This window comes from Sprattus sprattus (genome assembly GCF_963457725.1).
Source record: "Sprattus sprattus genome assembly, chromosome: 4".
In the NCBI taxonomy this organism is placed as follows: domain Eukaryota; kingdom Metazoa; phylum Chordata; class Actinopteri; order Clupeiformes; family Clupeidae; genus Sprattus; species Sprattus sprattus.
Genome location: NC_137923.1, coordinates 17,197,120 through 17,204,537, shown reverse-complemented (window position 1 = coordinate 17,204,537; position 7,418 = coordinate 17,197,120).

Sequence of the window (7,418 nt, the reverse complement as noted above, 5' to 3'; positions counted from 1 at the left end):
TAGGTAAGTTATCTGACAGTGTCAAACATCGACAATTCTGTTAAACAATCAAAATGCTAAGTTTAATAATGGTTTAACAATCGATGTGCTCATTTTAGTAGCTAATGGATTCAAATGACAAAGTGAACGTTTGCCGAAAACACACGCAGTCAGATAATTAACACCATAACGATGACTGTCAAGCTAGCTAGCGAATAGCTTACGTTAGCTAGTTTTAACCAGAGATAACCTGCCTAAGCCTAGCATAACATCAGTGGTGAAAGTATGACGGTACTCACAATGACAAAAATGTGAATAATGAGTATGCCTATGACCATGTAGGCTTAGTTTATTACTTTAGCAGAGGAAAATTCCAACCTAACAAGTTCCATTTGGGACACCCAGAGTTAAACTGTCCCCCGCGCCCCCTCACACTGGATCTGTGCAAGCAAGGCTTAGGCACCTTCTTAGGGAGCAGTGGCGCCTGCAGCCGCAGGGGGCGCTAATTCGCCAATTCCCCACACAGTGATATGATAGATAGACAATAGAAAACCGCTTCGCGGCCCAGATGATTTTTATTTCATTTTTTTAAGTGCTCGTGCCGCCCTCCAGCTGTCATGAAAAAGTGCCGCCCCGGGCGGCTGCCCGGTTCGCCCGTGCCTAAAACCGCCACTGAGTTACAGCAATTGATTCATGTCAATTTATGAATAACAATCACTTGCTTATTCTCTCACCGTGTTTAATATTTAATGACATAAGCAGTCCCTTAAACGATTTCTTGTCTTTACTTTGGGTTTCGAGGGAAAGCCTTTGGAACTTTGTGTATTTATTTGTCTCTATCCACAGGTGTAAACTTAAGCAATAAGCCCCAAGAGGCCGTGCTTTGCGCTGATTTTAGAACAGGTAAGGGAGTTGTTAGGCAGTGGCGTGTCCAGAAATTTTTGATAGGGGTGGCACCAGTGGGGCACTGACGTATGCAGGGGTGGCATGAAGTGTGAGCAGGAGCGCCTGCGCAGACATTTTTCTCACATGCATAAGTGGAACCGTGGTTACCATGGTTAAAACAGCAATACTAACACGTTGCAATGTGCGATATGCAAGGGTGTCAGTGGTGGGGACAATAACCAAGCTTGAATATGGTTTGAAAAGTGCTGGGTACCCTTATGTAAGCTATTCATCCATTCAACGTTGCATTACAATATGCTCTACAGTGTATTGTCAGGTGTTGAAAATCCCATTCGAACAATAAAAAAAATGATAATCTCGTGGTTGACAACAGCACCAGCTTGCTTATTTTACCAGATCATAACGGTCTCAATTTAAGACATACCGTTAGCTAGGCTAGCTGTAGGGATCGTTACCTCATCTGTGAATAGCAAGCTCACATTTGGCAAGTCAACGCCACATCTTACCTTATCACTGTCACCAGTCGGTGGTTTTCCAAATTAAATGCAGGCTAGAGTAATTAGTGTGCTTGCCCGAAGGGAAGCACAGTATTGTTATCGTCAAGTTTTCTTTATTCCGTACGTTTTTCTTGCAGCTAACTCCTCCTCGCCCGATTGAGCTAGAGACGCCATTCAAACACAAAAACGTCCGGCCCGATCCGGTGCAAGCTGCTATGACTTTTCGTGGCGGTACCCCATGCCACTCCTTTTTTATCCCTCTTTTTCATCCCCTTTTTTCTCCATAGACTTGCATGGCAGAGGTCTCTGCCATTATGACGTCATAATAGGGTCATTAAACTGGCTTGCAGCTGTGCTTCTCACTGACACCTCCGCCAAATCGGAAGAACCGCATTTTCTCTGTCCCTCTCAATTCAACTTTGAAAAAGAATAAGAGGAACCGTATTTCTCTGTCCCTCTCAATTCAACTTTGAGAAAGAATAAGAGTAACTACAGTTTCTAACCTAGCTACTGTATTTCCACTTCGTTAAGGTGAGTTGAATGGCAGCATTTTCAGTGTACTGACTGAAATTTTAATGGTAGCAGCTAACATATAAATTAACGTTACGTTAACGTTGGAGACGCCATTTTCCTTAATTCAAGTTGTGAAGTAAACCTTTGAAGTAATTCATGAATTTAGTTGTGTGGATATAGTGAGCTAAAGCTTGTATTCCCACTACGGTAACGTTAGCTATCCTAGCTGTGTTAAGCAGCTGTAACATATAGTACGGGGCTAACGGTACAAACCCATGCCACCGTTGTGAGCGACTTCCATCGCTTTGAGTGGGCGTGGTGTAGCGTGTGGAAATAGCATACAGTCCAACTGTCAAAGACGACACCAAACAATCTCATTGGCTGCTGCCGGGAAATATCGCTCCTCATTTGCATAAGTTTCAACATGTTCGAATTTTCAACGGACGCGTCGCTCAGATCGCTAATTTACGTCACAATGGATTGGCTCCCATTGAAATGCATTGGGTTTAGAGATCGCGTCGCTCACAACGGTGGCATGGGTTTGCACCGTTAAGGCTAACTAACACTACGTAACGGGAGTATCCACTGGCAGTTTCAGCTAGCCGTAACGGGGGATAATTTTCCTTAATTCAAGTTGTTAAGTAAACCTGTGAAGTAATTCATGAATTTAGTTGTGTGGATATAGTGCGCTAATGCTTGTATTCCTACTACGGTAACGTGAGCTATCCTAGCTGTGCGGGGCTATGCAAAAGTTGCTTATACTGAAAGAATGGTTAACTTGTGGCCGATAGCGTGAGTTAACATTAACCCGTGTCCTGGGAGTAATGATTCATGAGAGACCTTGAATCATTAGGTTAACTGAAAAACGTTTGAAGATGTACCTGGACACATCGTAGCTGTTGTAGTGTGCTCAGTTTTCGAAAACTAGACTGAAACTAAGAAGGATAACTATGACTAAATGTGACTAAAACTAATATGCACTGAATCTAAAATAGCTGCTGAATCTAAAATAGCTGCCAAAATGAACACTGAGATGTATTCATTTTGGCAGCTATTTTAGATTCAGTCTTAAGACAAAAATGCATATTAGTTTTAGTCACATTTAGTCATAGTTATCCTTCTTAGTTTCAGAAGAGGTTTTTCATGGTTGCTAGCTCTAATCAGATGTACTATAGGCTTATAAGAGAAGACTAACTTTTTATGCCAACGAACACCAATAACTACAACTAATTTGACAGACTATAAACCAATGTGATACACGTGCTCTCTATCTATACAGTAAAAGTGTTGCTTACGTTAGATACTAGACCTACAGTCTAACTCTTAGTGCATTAAGTCTAACAAGCTATATCTTACAATACACTTTAAGTAAAGCTGACTATGTAACCGCATTCATTCCAATATTGTTGCAGAGATGTTTCCTTTTACCAAGATAACAATTTCAATAATTCACTTAGCTCAGTAAGTCAGTATAACGAAACTCTGGAACTATTATGACTATGACCACAGAAAACACAGTACTATACAGATTTTGTTCTCAGATATCAGTCTGTGAGGCCCCTCAACAACATATGCGCACTCGGCCACTGCACTGCAGAGCAAGCACACTCTCGCTGTTCGTTCACGAAACGCATTCTAGTTTATATTTAATAACACCTAAAACAAAATTAGACTGACGGAAGAGATTTGACAGAGGCAGCCACGAGCTTTGCCTCATCCGTGTTAAGGTCGGATTTGACTTCTCCGTACAGCACGATTTTGGGCTTTTTTAAACTCTGGCATCAACAGACAGCCTACTACATGCACTCGCTCACACAAGTCCCGTTAAAAGTACAACCGCGCACGAGAGGGAGATTAAATTATTCACATTGCAAGTACGGAATGAAATAGCCTACACATTACCCATGATAGGCATCTGCTATGCCCAAATAAAAGTCACATTGTATGCTACACCAGAAGAAGCATAACAAAAGGGTCTTACCATTGAAGAGATTTTTTTTTCTTGTAAACTTGAAGTCCACATATACAACGCAAGCACGGGATTTTTCAATATGTTGCAATCATTTTTCGAAACCTCCACTAAAAAACACTTGTCAGGCACTTGTTAGGTCTCATACAACTTTAACTGTGATGTGTTTTCCTTTTATTTCACAACTTATTTATTGTATAATTCACGATAGCAGTTGCCCCTTCTAAACATTAGGATACACATCGTATCGTCTCGTCACATGATCAAATAGAGATTTGACATTGGACAACAACACAACAATTACCCAGAAATCATCATTGAAAATCTGAATATGATGAAAATACCGAAGAAAATAACAACGTTTTCATGTAATTGAATCGTTTTTTAATAGTGTCTATAGTGTAAGATAAGCATATCATTTTGTTGTAGATTGCTATTGTTTCTCCCACAAAAAATACCCACCATGATAGAGACAATTTTGCCCTTTCAGGTGTATAGATACCATTGGACAAAAATAAATTAATGATACATGTAGCAATGGGTAATCGCAGAAAACCGCCATGAAACTATTTATCTTCCCCTACTCCGCCTGCCATTGAACTCGTGCGCGCATATGGCATAATTTACATACTAATATTGGGGTGGCCAATCAGATTTCAGGGGTGGCCCGTGCCACCCTAGGCCACTCCCTGAATCAGCCACTGTTGTTAGGCACGACGCGAAGCGGAGTGCCGTTAAACCCCCTTAAAGGCGGCTGCATGCTACAGCGTTGGGGGTTAACGGTTGCGCAAAATTTACTCGGTGCAGTTCATGCTCCCAAAGGTTGCGCGTGTTGTCATGAGCCTGCCATTTGCCTGGCAGATAGAAAGCTGTTTCCCTAACAGAAAGTCTGAAGCTTGAAGTTCTTTTCAAACCTTTGCTTGGGTAGCACTGTTAAACTGAGCAGACATGCAGACTACATTTGAGTAATCTCATCTCGTAACATTCGTTTCCTAAAAACAATCACATAGTATTGCATGTTTTACTGTGGTAGAAAATACGTTAGCTTAATGCTAACGTATATGGAAAATCCTATAGACACCGCGCTAGGTATTAGCATCAAGTAATTCACGTTAATGTTTTTGTATGAGCCTGACATTTGCTCTGCAGATAGATAACAGGTTCCCTAACAGAAAGTCTGAAGCTTGAAGTTCTTTTCAAACCTTTACTTGGGAAGCACTGTAAAACTGAGTAGACATGCAGAATATTTTAGTAACCTCATCTTGTATCATTCGTTGATAGAATGCAGGCTGCGAGGCTCGCGTAAGGGCTTACGTAAAAAATGACGCAAGTCTAGAAAAAGGGGCCGACGCACGCAAGACGTAAGAAGTCGCGCAAGGGTCGCGCAAGGGGCTTGCGCGGCCTCTTGCGCTTGCGCTTACGCTTACGTAAGGAAGCATGAATCAGCCTTAAGGCGGCTGCTTGCTACAGCGTTGGGGGTTAACGGTTGCGCAAAATTTACTCGGTGCAGTTCATGCTCCCAAAGGTTGCGCGTGTTGTCATGAGCCTGCCATTTGCCTGGCAGATAGAAAGCTGTTTCCCTAACAGAAAGTCTGAAGCTTGAAGTTCTTTTCAAACCTTTGCTTGGGTAGCACTGTTAAACTGAGCAGACATGCAGACTACATTTGAGTAATCTCATCACGTAACATTCGTTTTCTAAAAACAATCACATAGTATTGCATGTTTTACTGTGGTAGAAAATACGTTAGCTTAATGCTAACGTATATGGAAAATCCTATAGACACCGCGCTAGGTGTTAGCATCAAGTAATTCACGTTAATGTTTTTGTATGAGCCTGACATTTGCTCTGCAGATAGATAACAGGTTCCCTAACAGAAAGTCTGAAGCTTGAAGTTATTTTCAAACCTTTACTTGGGAAGCACTGTAAAATTGAGTAGACATGCAGAATATTTTAGTAACCTCATCTCGTATCATTCGTTGATAGAATGCAGGCTGCGAGGCTCGCGTAAGGGCTTACGTAAAAAATGACGCAAGTCTAGAAAAAGGGGCCGACGCACGCAAGACGTAAGAAGTCGCGCAAGGGTCGCGCAAGGGGCTTGCGTGGCCTCTTGCGCTTGCGCTTACGCTTACGTAAGGAAGCATGAATCAGCCTTTACCTGTTCTAAAATCAGCGCAAAGCACGGACTCGCGGGGCTTATTGCTTTTCTAAACCTGTTACTACACATATTTGATATGGTTTCATAAATAAAGACAATTCAATTTAAGAAACAATAGTTTAATGATAAACCGTCATTCTTCCGCCACTAAAAAGTATAGTTCCTAAATAAATCGTTGCCACGCAACCCTTGAAGCAACGCAACAGCCAGATGGAACACTGGGTATGAAATGCGCTGTATGAATGCCTTGCCATTCGCTGCGCAGTAATATGGAATGTAATCAGGTCAAATTGTAAGGTAATGCTGGATTTTACAACGGCTTTTAGCCAATCACAATCAAGGATTTGAACAATCAGGTTTAGAATTAAGCAATAAGCCCCAAGAGGCCGTGCTTTGCGCTGATTTTAGAACAGGTAAGGGAGTTGTTAGGCACGACGCGAAGCGGAGTGCCGTTAAACCCCCTTACCTGTTCTAAAATCAGCGCAAAGCACGGACTCGCGGGGCTTATTGCTTTTCTAAACCTGTTACTACACATATTTGATATGGTTTCATAAATAAAGACAATTAAATTTAAGAAACAATAGTTTAATGATAAACCGTCATTCTTCCGCCACTAAAAATTATAGTTCCTAAATAAATCGTTGCCACGCAACCCTTGAAGCAACGCAACAGCCAGATGGAACACTGGGTATGAAATGCGCTATATATAAGCCTTGCCATTCGCTGCGCAGTAATATGGAATGTAATCAGGTCAAATTGTAAGGTAATGCTGGATTTTACAACGGCTTTTAGCCAATCACAATCAAGGATTTGAACAATCAGGTTTAGAAAAAATATTTGGATAACATTCTGAGGACTTCATCTTTTACGAAATACAAAGAGGCCAACAGATGCAACTTATAGTTACAGCAATTGATTCATGTCAATTTATGAATAAGAATCACTTGCTTATTCTCTCACCGTGTTTAATATTTAATGACATAAGCAGTCCCTTAAACGATTTCTTGTCTTTACTTTGGGTTTCGAGGGAAAGCCTTTGGAACTAGTACTGTGAATTGGTTTGGATTAACAAACAGAACATTATTAATCATGATCTAATGGAGTACAATAGAGCTTTTCATCTTTTACATGCACTGTGGGAAATACTGTCCTTGCGCTACTGCTGTGGGAACTTGACGCCATGTCTTCTTTAGCTTATTTACAGTGACTGGGTATTAACTTTGATTGCCAGTAGCCTAATATGTGCCTTCAGTTTAGATCAACAATAGTCACTGACTTACTGGCTGTTTTGACCTAGAGATGGCATGGCATCAAGGGGGTTGTGTAAAGTGCCTTTCAAAGTTCCCTTTTCTAAAGCACTGTCACACAAGCACACTGTTATCATAACAATAGCATCCG